The sequence below is a fragment of the Cavia porcellus genome, unplaced genomic scaffold (assembly GCF_034190915.1).
Source record: "Cavia porcellus strain 051 isolate PalLab524CR breed Dunkin Hartley unplaced genomic scaffold, mCavPor4.1 scaffold_28, whole genome shotgun sequence".
NCBI lineage: Eukaryota > Metazoa > Chordata > Mammalia > Rodentia > Caviidae > Cavia > Cavia porcellus.
In genome coordinates, this window is record NW_026947511.1 from 40175798 (window position 1) to 40190026 (window position 14229).

The following is a 14229-nucleotide window of genomic DNA, read 5'->3' on the forward strand; positions in this document are numbered from 1 at the left end:
TCTTTGACTTTCAGTTTGTGAATTTCTTTTCTTTTCTTTTTTCCTTTTTTTTTTTTTTTTTTTTTTTCTTTTGAGACAGGGTCTCACTATGTAGTCCAAGCTGGCCTCAAACTCATGGCAATCCTCCTGCCTCAGCTTCTTGAGTGCTGGGATTACAGGCATGCACCACCATGCCTAACATGAATTTTTAAAATTAAATATGTTTCTGGTGTGCAGAATATTGTTGGATCTTACTTCCCAATTCATTCTGTCACTGTTTCTTTTGATTGGTGAATTGAGAATATTAACATTGATGGTTATGACTGACATGCATTGACTTTTCCTTGTCCTGTTATTTTCCTGTTGTTGCCCCATTTAATTATCTGCCTTGCCTGGCAGATTCCTTCTGTTGGGGTTCATGTAGTTGTATTCCTTTTTATGTCTTTCTAGAATGTCCTTTAGAACATTTTGAAGTGCTGGTTTGGTGTTCATGGATTTCCTCAGGTGTTCTTTGTCATGGAATTATCTTGTTTCTCCTTCAATTTTTAAAAATCTGTATCAATTTTTAAAGATAGCTTTGTGGAGCATATCAACCTGAGTTGGAGCTTGTTTTCTTTTAGGACTTGAAATACTTCAAGCAGGGCTGGGGATTTAGCTCAATGGCACAAGTGTCTGCCTGGCAAGCGTGAGGTCATGAGTTTGATCCCTGGTACCAAAAAAAAAAAGAAAGAAAAAAAAGAAAAAAAAATACTTCAAGCTTTCCTTGACTTGAGGGCTTATGTCAAGAAATCAGCTGTGATTCTGGAATCTTGAATATGATGTGTCTGGCTGTAGATTTTTGGAGTTCGTTATGCCTCACTGACTTGTTTGTCAAATTCTTTTTCCCTGGCAGGGAAGTTTTCAGCCATGACACCTGTGAACAAGTTTGTTTTATTTTTATAATATAAACAGAGGGCTGGGGATTTAGCTCAGTGGCTCAAGCACTTGCCTGGTAAGCATGAGGTTGTGAGTTCAATCCCTGATAACAGAAAGAAAAAAAAACTTTGTATATAATATGATAGATATAATTTACACTATCTCCTGGTTTTTTAGTAACATCAATCAATCTTCTTATGTTATTCTTTGCATCATCTGGCAGCTGCTGGATTGATTTCTCATCGTCTCTTGCTTTTTTTTTTTTTTTTTTTTGGTACTGGAATCGAACTCAGGACCACATGCTTGCCAGGAAGGTACTGTGCTGCTTAGCTTGGCCCTTTCTTACTACTCTGAAGAAAACTTTCTTTTCATAACCACTAACCACAAGCCAGTCTTTTATTTACTTTATATTTTATTTTTAATTCTTATTTTTTGGTACCAGGATTTGAACTCTCATCCTTGTGCTTGCTGGGCAGTTATTGTGCCACTGAGCTACATCCCTGAGAAAGCCTATCTTTTATATCTGAAATTCTATCTTTTATAGATGAAGTTCTGTCTTCACATTGGATCATTCTGCTGCACATACTTTCAATGGAATTTTCATTTTCCTTGTTACCTGCTTGAATCTGTTTTATAGATTCCACTTCTTTCCTATGTTAGGCATTCATGGTTTTCATCATTTTCTTAAACTCGTCAATTTTTTTTTTTTTTTTTTTTTTTTTTTTTGTCTTTTTCCTTTTTATCGGTACCAGGGATCGAACTCACGACTGCCTGCTTGAAGGCAGGCGCTTATGCCGCTGGGCTAAACCTCCAGCCCCCCTACCTCGTCTGTTTTCTTATTTAATTTGTATCTGCTCTAGAGTGCCTAAGCATGTTTTCACTGTGGTCACTGAAAGAGTTTTGGCCTATGCCGGACGCCGTAGCTGGAAAAGCCTCAAGCGGAACAAGAGCTCCTATCTCCCCCACCCCTAGGAATTTACCTGTGACTCTATCTCCCCCACCCCTAGGAATTTGCCCTTGGGCCAAAAGAGTACCAATGGGCTACCTGTGCATCTCTAATGGCCCTAGGGCACCAACTTAAACTTAGGCTACTTATATACCTCCACGCTACTTGTCCGCCAGAGAGAAGGCCAGACTCCAGCGGTGGTGGTGGTGGGGAGGTTGTTTTCTCTCTCCGCGTTCTCAGAATAAAGGCCTCTTTTTTTTTTTTTTTTTTTTTTTCCATAAGGCCAAGGGACCTGGATGGCCTCTTTTGTTTTATACTTCTCATCTTTTGGACGCACTATATAATCTTATCAGTCCTTATCTTTGTAGTTATCTGAGAAATTATTCCTGATTTCATTTTTTCTAGAGCCTCATTCATTTGCCTTTTATCACCGCTTCGGAGAGGACACATGGGGGGCTTTTAGATTGTCCCATCTCATTGCTTCCTGGTTTGCCTTTGGTGAACTAGATGTCTGGGGTTACATCTTGTTTAAGTGCCTTCTCATTTTCTTTTTCTTTTTGTTTAATTCCTGGATTGATGCTTATAAATTGCCTATGGTAAATTGCTTTATTGCTAGTATTTAGAACCCTATGTCTCAGAGATGTCTTCCAGGTGTAGCTGATTTTGAGGTTTTGCAAGGTCCTATTGCTTCAATTTGTTGAGGATGAGAAGTTGCTGCCTGCTTGGCCTACTTCCTAATTCTTTGGCATTGGCTCACAGTATTTTCTTGAATTTTCTGACTCTGCCATAATTCGGCAGGGTTCTTAACTACCTTAGGGATCTTAACTACCTTATTAATGACACCAAGATCGTAGGATATGTCGCATATGTAGCAAATAACAGGCATGCTTTAGGAAACATGATATTGGAGGGTGGGAGACTAAAGTACAAAGACTTTTTATTTTGCTGAAGCTTTTTTGGTGTTTGCTGATTTTTTTTTTTTTTTTTTTTTTTTTTTTTTTGGTCTTTTTCCTTTTTATCGGAACCGGAGATCGAACTCACAACTGCCTGTTTGCAAGGCAGGCGCTTATGCCACTGAGCTAAATCCCCAGCCCCACTCTGACAGCTCTTTTTAAACATTTTTTGAAATTTTGATACAAGTCACTGAATTTTTCACCAAGTCACTGAATTGCTGGGGCTGATCTCAAACTTGTGGTTCTCCTGCTTCCGCTTCTAAGAGAGCTAGGATTACAGATGAATGTAGCCATGGTTGGTTTGTGTTTAGTGATTTTTTTTTTTTTTTTTTTTTTTTTTTTCCTTTTGAGGCAGGGTCTCTATGCAGTTCGGGTAGGGCTTTGAGCTCACTTTGTAGCCCAGGTTGGTCTCGAACTTGCAACGATCTTCCTGCCTCAACTGCCCGAGTGCTGGGATTACAGGCTTGAGCCACCACTCCTGGCTGTGTTTAGTGATTTTGCAGATGAGTCCAAAATAAAGATACATTGTTTGTGTGTTTGTTTGTTTGTTTGTTTGTTTGTTTTGAGGCAGGGTCTCACTGTGCAGTTCAGGCTGGCCTTGAACTCATTATGTAGCCCAGGCTGGCCTCCAACTCTTAGTGATCCTTCTGCCTCAGCCCCCCAGGTGTTGGGGTTACAGGTGTGCACCACCATGCTGGCTAGGACATACTGTTTTATTTGTACTACCTACCCCTAAACAAAACAATAAAGATCACATAATTTGGGTGAGTTACAGCCAGTGTGTACCATGTTTGGGTTACTGCTCTGACCTCCTTCCTTGGCCACCTGCAAGGAAGACACATTTGAGTAAGAATAAGATGGAAAGAAATCCTCCACCTGGCACATTCTGCAGTGCAATTTAGGCCTCCCAGTCCTTAGGGTTTTCAGAGTTGGTGACAGGTGGAGGTACTACTGTGTATGACGACTCCTGCCCAGAGAATCACAGCAGATACTCATTGACTATGACCTTTGGCAAGTAAATATTTTCCCTTAGAGAACCAGCTGTCAGTTTGCTGCTGGGCTCTTGGCACAGTACGATCATGGAGCTCAAGTGGTTCATCGTGAGCTGGCTTTTATCTGTCTTCCTGTGGTAGATCTGCTGCTAGATGAATCAGGTAGAAATGATATACCCAAAATGTTGCATCAGAACCCCCAGGACGCAGTTGACTCCCAGGACCACACTCCCAGTTTGGTGCGTCTTCCACCACTATGACCCTGGTACCAGTTGACTGTCTTTTTAGGGTGTTAAGAAACAAGCATCTGTGATATTATGACACTGGAGGACTCTTGGGGTGGCAAGACTTCAAGAAATCCAACTACCTGTCAAGTTTTCCCATCAGGAGAAAGAGCCTCAGATAAAAATCTGCGTCAGTTCTTGAACAGAGCTTAATGGTCTGTCTAGATTAGGGAATCAGAAGTAGTACAGTAAGGAAGTTTGGGCAAACGTCATGTGGTGCACCTCATTGTGGGTCCCCAGCTGGGTGAGGAAACTGCAGCAGTCACTCCAGGAAGCCAGCAAATCAGCAAAGTGGCGACCACAAAACCATACTTCCTCTGCTGTGGCACACAGCAGCCAGTGGGTTCTTCATGTCCGGATTTTTTTTTTTTTTTTTTTTTTTTAGCATAAGCAATAATTTTTTATTGAGTCAGATTATTTTTTTTCTTTTTTAAAATTTTATTTAAGGAGAAAAAAAGCAGAAAAAGGGTACAAGTTGTACAGAATTTCAGAAAAAAATAAATGGTAGGAAATCACTAGTTAGTGGATTACATATTGTCATCTTAGAAATATTTGTTCAAGTTACAAAATTAAAGCATATAAAGTGGACATTCAAACAGTGAGACTGCAAACAGTTCTGTTCAATGATCCAACAAAACTCAGTAATATTGTCTATCTTATACACTTAAATATACATGCAGTTATATCATTTAGAGCACTTTCTTTTCCTCTCTTTTGTACAATGACTATTACACTTTTTGGAAGTTCTTATTAATTTTTGGAAGAAAGTAAAACCAAATGTGACATAACAGAACGAGTTGGTCAAATCAAAAGGGTGGACATAATAGATAATGTAAAAACATAATACAAGGTGATCAACAATGGTTACCATAATGCCTCCCGCTATCTCCAATAGAATTGCCTATATCATCAGTTATAATAAAATTGAACAAAACAGTAAAGAATGAAACCAACAGAACCAAAACATTGGAGACATTACAGGTCTTCAAAACTAGATAATAGTCAACCAGAATGGGCGTCATAATGAATCCCACTATCTTCACAGCTGTTGCCTAAACTTTCAAACCTGGTACTATCAAGCAAAACAGAATAGAGGAACCTCAGTCAAAACAAGATGGTGAGAGCAATACAGGGCTTCAAATCAAGTTAATAGAAAATCAAAGTGGGTTACTATAATATATCCTGCTATTTTTTATTTTTCTCTTAATTAAAAGGATAAAAATAAAAAAGTAAATAATAAAATGGAGATTGAGATAAAAGAGGGCATAACAACAAAACAGCGCAGATCAAACATAACCATTTAAGCAAAATAGTGTTTCACCACAAGATGATCCCGACATAAAAGTAGTTACCATATGGTCTCTTTCCTTGAAATCTTTGAGTATAACTTTGTGTACTGTAGCATCAAATATGTCAAAACAATGTAAAACCATTCAAGAGAATGACAGTATTACAGGGTATTTAGAATTAACTAACAGAAAATGAATAATGGTTTCTGTATAATCTCCTTGTCTATAAAAATTTTTGTTTATACTATCACATATAATAAAATCCAATAAGATACAACATGTTAAGACCTATGGAGACAGAAGAACAAAAGCTTGATGGGACTTCAAAACAAGATGATATTAAATCAGCATTACCTATTATGACATCGTTTTCTCCAAAATAGCTGTTCCTATCATCCAATCTTCTCTGCCTCATTTCTGTTGAGCTCTTTTTTTGTCATTTGTTGTCAGTTTGTCTTCTTCATTTTGTTTTCTGCTCCATTCATTGTGGCCTCTCTGCCACTATTTCTGGATTCTTCGTATTTTTCTTTTTTAGAATATCCTGCAGTATTCTCTGTAGGGTTGAATTGGTGGTTGCATATTCCCCTAGTTCCTCTTTATCCTGGAAGCACCTTGTTTTTCCATCAATTTCCAGGGATAGTTGTGAAGGATATATCAATCTTGGATGGAGGTTATTATCTTTCAAAGCTTGAATTATTTCCCCCATGCTCTTTGTGATTTGATGGTTTGTGCCGAGAAGTCTGCTGTAATTCTAATGCATGTTCCCTTATAAGTGATCTGTTACTTGTCTCTGACAGCTTTTAATATTCTGTTCTTATATTGGATTTTTGGTATTTTGATTATTATATGCCTGGGTGTATCTCTGTTTGGGTTGTAGATGGCTGGGGTCCTGTATGCTTTATACATCTGAGTATCTTTACCTTTTGCTAAATTAGGAAAATTCTCCTGGATTATTTCTGTGAGTAGCTTTTGTAGTTCATTTGTTTGTGTCCCTACCTCTTCTTTTATGTTCTTTATTCTTAAGTTATAGATCCTCTTATCATCTTCTAGTCTTTGTATTATTGCTGTTTGTTTCTTTGTTATTTTTAAGAAGTTTTTCATTTCATGCTCCCATATTACAAATCTGCCCTCCAGTTCAGATAATCTATCCTTAGTTTCTTTCAAGCTGTTATGCCAGTTTTTGATAGAGCTTTTAGTTTCCTGGTAATCTCTTTGAACCTGCTTCACGTATTCTATGTTTTCTCTATTTTCTGCATCAAACAATTCTGCCCTTTTTTTCTGTTCATCCATTCCACCATCTGTTTTTTCTTGGGTAGTGTTTAGCATTTCTCTAACTATTCTGCTTATGTCTTACTTCAGATCATTAATAACTACATTCCTGAACTCATCTATGAAGCTCTGGAGATAGCACTTTATGTCTATTGGTGCTGTGTCTGCTATTGCCTGTTTCTCAGGATTGGGGGCCGAGGAGCCTTTCTTGTTGCTCCCTCTTCCCATATTCTTTGTTCCTTAAATACAAGTGTATTTAGGAGGCCCAGCTTCCTTCCCTGTCGGCCACAGTTTGTTTGAATTGTGCCGGCTAGGTGTTCCTGCCCACCGCAGCACACCAGGGAGTTACGGACCGGGCAGCCTATGTGGGGCCCACCCCTCTAGGTCAACCTACCGAAGGCTTCACCACTAGGGTGCACCTCCAGGCACTGTGACCTGAGTTGTGCTAGCCTACTAGGTCTCAGCCAGCAGCGTCACATAGGCTAGACACTGCTCACCAATCCCACTTGAGAGCGGATATGTGACTGAGGTCACCACAGCGCCCTGTTCCAGCAAGTCTGCCCGGTCCCAGAATGTCCTCTGTTGGAGCCTCCCAGACCGTGGAAGAGTCCCAGTTTCCCTCACTCACCACAGGTCAATGCACAGCTCCCTGCCCATCCCACTCTCAACTCCATTCACCGATTCCTGTTCTCAGTGCTTTCGCACGTCTCTCTCCCTGCCGAGCCAATTCAGACGCAGCAGCGGCGGCAGGAAACCCAAATCACATCTTCCAATGGTGCGGGCTCCAGCTTCCACACTGAGGCTTTATCTGTTTCTGTTATAGCACCAGGATTGCATTCCCAGTTGGTTGCTCTCAGCCCAGTTCGTTCTTGGGTCAGCAGGGTATATCTCCTCTTTCTTAGGATTCCTCACTCCGCACCATTCCTGGATTCTAAGCTAGGTCTCTCTGAGAGCCTCCGTAGCTGCTGCTATCTGTCCGCCATGTTCTTCTGGAAGTCCATGTCCGGTCTCTTTCTCTACACTACTAGCTCATTTAATTTGACCTTCAAGACTTCTTCAAGTGGATGATTGGCAGACTCTCCATCACATCTCAAATCATCCCTGTGAAAGCTCTGAGCTCTGTAGCTTTGAGCTCTCAAAACTCCTAAGTCTAGAAAGACACGTGAGAGGAGAAGGCATGTGTTAAGCAGCCTAGTCTACTATGTGAGACTCTGTGCCCCGTGAGTAGAAGACGCTGTCAACAACCAGAGGTCACATAGCTTGCTCTGGGGTAATGTCAATCCTCTGCACTCAATAGAGCTTGTTCTACCAACAAATAAACAAATTGACCAAGGGGCTATTGGTAGAGGCAAAACAAACACTTAACCACTTAACCATGTGGACTTCTCACACTAAGACTGGCCTGGCTGCCGCCAGTGTGGACCTTTTCTTATGGGTGACACTCATTTTAGAATTGTCTGTTTCCTTTCATTACCATATTTCTATTACCATCTATACTTACCGAATGCTTTGGAAGGCAGCTCAGATGACAGACCAAGTTACTTTTACGGTGAAAGAAGTGAGGTTAGTTGGGGGCACACAATTCAAACCTGTAGGATTCTTAGTCTTACTGCAGATTTCAACAAGTCTTGGGATGAGGTGCATAAGTGACATGGTGCTCCTTAAAATGACACCTATCATCTGCAGCAAATTATCACAAACTCTGTGGCTAAAAACAACACATTATCTCTCTATTTTGGAGATTAAAAGATGAAAATGGGTTTTGCTGGGTTAAAATCAAGGAAGGTGTCTTTAGAGCTGTTACTTCTGTGTGCATTAGGAACAAGACTGTCCTCTTGTCTTTTCCAACCCCTAGAGATGACCCTTATCTCTTGGCTCCTGGCCCCGTCCGATTTTTCTTTTTTCTTTTTCTTTTTTTGTCTTCTTCCTTTTTATCAGTACTGAGGATCGAACTCATAGCTTGCATGGCAGGCACTTATGCCGCTGCGCTAAATCCCCAGCCCCCCCCCATCCTATTTTTAAAGTTAGCAGTTTGTAGGGGCTAGGGATTTAGCTCAGTGGCTTAAGTGCTTCCCTGGTAAGCATAAGGTTGTGAGTTCAATCCCTAGTACCAAAAAATAAAAATTAGAAAAAAAGAAAAATGAAGTTAGCAGTTTCTGGTCCACTGTCTCTCCTGCTGCATTACTCTGGCAGCCTCCCTCTGTCTTTGATACAGTAACCACTGGGCATATAGGATGAACAAACCTACCCCATCAGCTCATCAGCAACTAACTATCTGCAACCTTAATTCTTTCTTGCTATGTTGTGTGGGCTGGATCCTGAAAAGTGTGTGTAGAGATTATATTGCTTATACAACAGCCAGAACTCTCTCCTAAACCCCTAAGGGTCTCTAGACTCCTAATCCTCGTGGGTATAAAGAACCTCCTTGCAGCTAGGCAGGAATTCCGTTTTCAGCCTTTTAAAAAATCTAATTAGCTTGTTTGTTTATTTTGCTGTCCTGTCTGTTTTGTTATGCATCACCCTTACTGAGGCTTAATTATTGCAGTGAAGGGCTGGGGATTTAGCTCAGCGGCATAAGCGCCTTCCTTGCAAGCAGGCAGTCGTGATTCAATCCCTGGTATCGATAAAAACGAAAAAGACAAAAAAAATTATTGCAGTGAAATGCATCCGCTTCAAGTGTGTTGTTAGTTGAATACTGGCAGATGTGTGTCACCACCCTACTCTAGATGTCCAACATTTCCATCAATCCAAAATGTTTCCCCACCTCTTTGCAGTTGGTTTCTGGCTACCCCACCATCCTCTACATCCATGATAAGCTATGGCTGATTTGTTTTATGTTCTAAATGTTTACCTTTTCTAGAACTTCATATAAATAGACTCAGTGTGTATTCAGCATCTAGCAGGCTTATTTCACTCAGAATTATATCTTTTAAATAAATCTACTTGCCTACCTCCTCTATCCACATTTCATTGTTCATCACCATAAAGACACAACGTTGGCATTCCAATAACAAGATATTTGGTCAAATGTTATTCTGTGGGTTCCCGTGCAGAAGTTTGTATTCTTTTATTTTTGGATGCGACTAACATTTAAGTTGGTAGACTTTGAATAAAGAAGATTGCTTAGAATGGCAAGCAATTGGTTTTTGGAACACAGTCTCAGAAAAGAAATATCTTTGTGTCTGTCATATTCTGTTGGCCACAGACCAATCCTGCATGATACAGGAGGGGACAGGATCCAGGCATGAAGATGACTGGGGGCCATCATGGAGTCTGATTGTCCTATTTTAGAGACAGACATACTCACTACCATAAAAGTACTACTACTTACACCGTGAAATCTTACGATGCAGCTTTGCTTTTTTTCTCCTTAGCCTTTTTTGTTGTGAAAATTACACATAAACCCATATGCATAAGAGACATAATGTGAAGTTTACTGAATTATTAAAAACAATTATCCAAGATAGCACTAACATCCCTAGAAGCCCTCCTGTCTAGTCACAACTCTCTAACCCCATGGTGATGACTTCGTTGATTTTTATGATTTTAAACTTTTATTTACTACCTAAGAATGCAGTGCACTTCTATTTGCCATAGTTTAATTTTGGCAATTTAAAATGTTACACAAGTGGAACCATACAGGATATACTGTTTCGTGTCTTCTCTCTCTTTTTTTTTTTTTTTTTTTTTTTTTGCAGGGGGATCTTTTTGACACAGAGTCTCACGCTATAGTCCAGGCTGGCCTCAAATTTGAGACAATCCTCCTGCCTTAGCCTCTCAAGTGCTGGGATTACAGGTGTTCACTACCACACTCAGACCATTCACCTATTGTCGAAGACTATGTGCTGTTTTGGAATTTGGCTACCACAAATAAAGCCATTATCAACATTCTCGTACATGTCTCATGATATAACTAAACATGTGTTTCTGTAGCATACATACCTAGGAGTTGAATTGTGTAATCATGTTCCATTTTAGGAGAAAGACCAAACTGGTTTCCAAAGTGACTGCTAATGTATGCTCCCACATGCAACGTATGTGAATGTTTTGATTACCCATGAGGTTTTATATTTTTGCTAACCATTTGAATTTTGGTTAAGTACAAACTCAGGTATTTTGTCCTTATTTTTAGTGATGTACCTGTCATTTTGTTTTGTAGTTATTGCTTAGATATTGTGACATAAGAATTTTTTGTGTGCAGGATGTATCTTTTCCCACTCTGAAAAACAGAACTTATTCATTTGAATGCAGTCAAATATATCAGTCTTTTCTTTTGTGTGCTGACTTGGATTCCCTAGAAACCAGAGTTGATTTTAATACTAGGAAGTCCAAGGAGCAGCATCGAGGGGCAGCAAGGAGGGAAAGAAAGGGCAGAAAGGAGGATGTTTCAATGACCTGGACACTACCCAATTAAACTGATGCTCCACCGGAGGGCGCTGTCCTTAATAAACAAATTGCACCTCAAGACCCTTCTGGGGTGAAGCCAGGTCACAGTGGTGCATGCCTGTAGTTCCAGCTACTCAGAAGTTTGAAGCAAGAAAATTTCATGTTCAAGACCAGCACATGCCATAAAGGGAGTCCCCTTATATAAAAACAGACCAACCAACCCTGGGAAAAGTGATACACGATAGAGGAAAATGATCTCTCATTGGTTCCTGTCTTTCACTCATCAAAATTTCATTCCATAGGGCATTATCTCCCTCACACTTGCAGGCTATACAAGTGAGTATATAAAAACAGAAAAAACAATTTTTAATGAGAGTTAGGGATTTAACAGTGACAAATACATGGATTGAATCCAGTATATGAAAACCATATATTCCAATTGATTGTGCCTGGCAGATGAGAGCAGTGATACTCTTAGGGCACAGCTATTTGAGTCGCTGAGCAGGGAGTGGTTAGCTCAGCGTTTTCATCTTCTCATGCACCTGGCACAGTAACCTCTCATAAAGCTGTAGCCCCAAGCAGGTTGGCAACTGTTTTGCTCATCTTGCATGTAGGGGCAGGAGGGCCCTGAGCTGCAAGCTGAAAACCTGGCCCGAGACCTCCTCCTCGTTCTTCTCCTCCTGGAAAGCACACACATCTCTACTACTTCACAGGAGTCAGAGCTCTGACTCCTCCCCTTGCTTTTAGATTCACTTCAAAGCCTAGAAAGTCTGCAATTTCCATATTCATGAGTGCATTAGTTTTCTCAAGCTGCTATAATAAAATGCCATAGACTAGATGGCTTAAATAGCAGACATTTATTTCTCATAATTCTACAGGCTGAGAAGTCTGATGTCAAGGTGCTAGCCAACTCAGTTCCTGGTAAAGGCTCTCTTCCAGGCCTGTACACCTTGTCTATGCTCCCTCACATGGCCAAGAAAGAGCGCTGTGCATCTCTTCCTAATACCCTCTCATGGAACCCTCATTATCTCTCAAAAGATCTCTCTACAAACCATCATGCTGGGCTGGTTTCAACATATGAATTATGCAGGGCAGGGAGAGGACACATAATTCAGTCTACAGCATACAGCTATGGTCTCTCCTTTTTTTCAGGTTTAATCTCTCATTGCTATGTATCTACAGTGTATATGTGAAAGCCTTAATCTATTTCACCATTTTACTGTCTACTTCTACCAATTATGGGGAGGGATGAGGAATTTTGACTTTTGCTTAAAGGTAGGGGAGACAGAGACCTTCCCTAGAAACTCTCAGACCATTTGCTGTGTGTCTTGGTGTCTGGAGATCCACAGGTGATACTGTCTCAAAACCAAGATGTTAGCTGAGTAGCTGTGTTGAGACGGCAGGTGAGCAGGGAGCACGGCAGCCAGATGCACTGCTCTGGCCACCAGAGCAAATTATGGTAGCACTATCCTGTGAGCCAAGTGTACTTAGAAGGTGACCAATCATGAGTTAAAAGGGCTTCTTCCCACAAGGGGCACCTAGTGGGAAAAGAGAGGGAAGGAGTGAGCTTTACACGGGGTGAGTCTCCAGAAGGCCAAGGGCTTGGGAGAGAGAGTCACAGGCAGTCAACCAGAGAAGGAACATCCTAGGAAGAGTCCTAAAGCCCACCGGGGTGACAAAACAGAGAATAGGCAATATCTGTGTCATCTGTGTACAACAGGAACCAATTTTGGGAGAAAACAGCACCCTGCACCAGCCAGGAAAGTCTGTGCTCTTTGCCTCTAACCCCTTTCTTCCTGCACTGAATCTCTGGGGCAGTGATGGGGAGCCAGTAGGAACAGCAGCCAGCCAGCCAGCCAGCCAGAGAGGAGGATTTGGACTCGGGAGTCATGGCAGGCATGTGGAGAACCCACACTTTCTTTCCTCCCTCACAGCAAGCTCCAAATCTGAAGCAGGAGGAAAGAAAGGAAAGTTTAAAGGAAACTCAGTTTTGTTATCTAGACTCAACATTTTCACCACGGCAGTGAGACTCTGTGTAATTGGAAAATATTCCCAAAGTGAAAGAACTAGCAGGTTTCATGCTGGACACAGAGCAACGCACACAGAGGTGGGAAGAGGGAGAATTTTCTGATTTCATAATACAGGATCAGCTCTGCTGATAAAAATTCCTCAGTATTAAAGATCGAGGAGGAAAAGTTTATACACAGTACAGTGCAGGATAACAAATCCTGATTAAAATGTGCTGATTCCAAGCCAGATGTGGTGGTGCATGCCTGTAATTCCAGCACTCAGGAGGCTGAGGTAGGAGGATTGTTGCAAGTTTGAGACAAGTCTGGGTTACAAAGTGAGTTCAAGCCCAGCCTGAACTGCATAGCTGAGCTAGACCTTGTCTCAAAAAGATTAAAAAAAAAAAAAAAAAAAAAGTGCTGATTCCAAGTATCATCTACACAGTGACTCACATTTTCTTTACATGTACTTAGATCCCACCAAAGTATAGGTAACCAAGATCCATACAAATACTAATAAAAACTTGGCATACAATTCTGGCAGTTACTCTTGGTGTTTTATTTTGGTTTTGTTTACCAAGTGTGGTGGTGAATGCCTATAATCCAACTGGGAGGCTGAGTCTGCTGGATTATCACAGTTTAAAGGCCAGCCTGGGATACATAGTAATTCAAGGCCAGTTTGAACTACCTATCTAAAAAAGTCAAGACCTTGTCCCAAAAAACATAGAAAATACGTCCTTTGTAATGTATTTTTATGAGTAAAGTAAGTAGTACGATAAAAATACACTAGTAAAATTTTTATACATTTTTACATGCTTACAACATAAGCGTATTATCAAACACGTGGAATTGGATTTTTGATTGGATATATTTTAAACTTAATAAATGAGCAAATGAATAATTTTATAATTTTGTTATGCTTTGGCTTTGAAATCGGAAAACTTTTACACCTACTTCAAATTTTGTATATAGCTGATAGATAAAAAATATTAAGCCATGTTTTAGCGAACTTTTTTTTTTCATGTTTTGCACATATTTCTTTTGTGTGTTTTTTCAACTTTTGCAAGACAGGCACATGGGGAACGAGGAAAGGGAATGTGAATGTCTCCACTAGTGTTGGCAAAGTGCTCAAAACCTCCGAACACATTCTGAAGCCCGTTTAGATCTAATAGCACGACTCATCCCCACCCCGGCCACAAGTTCCCCATCC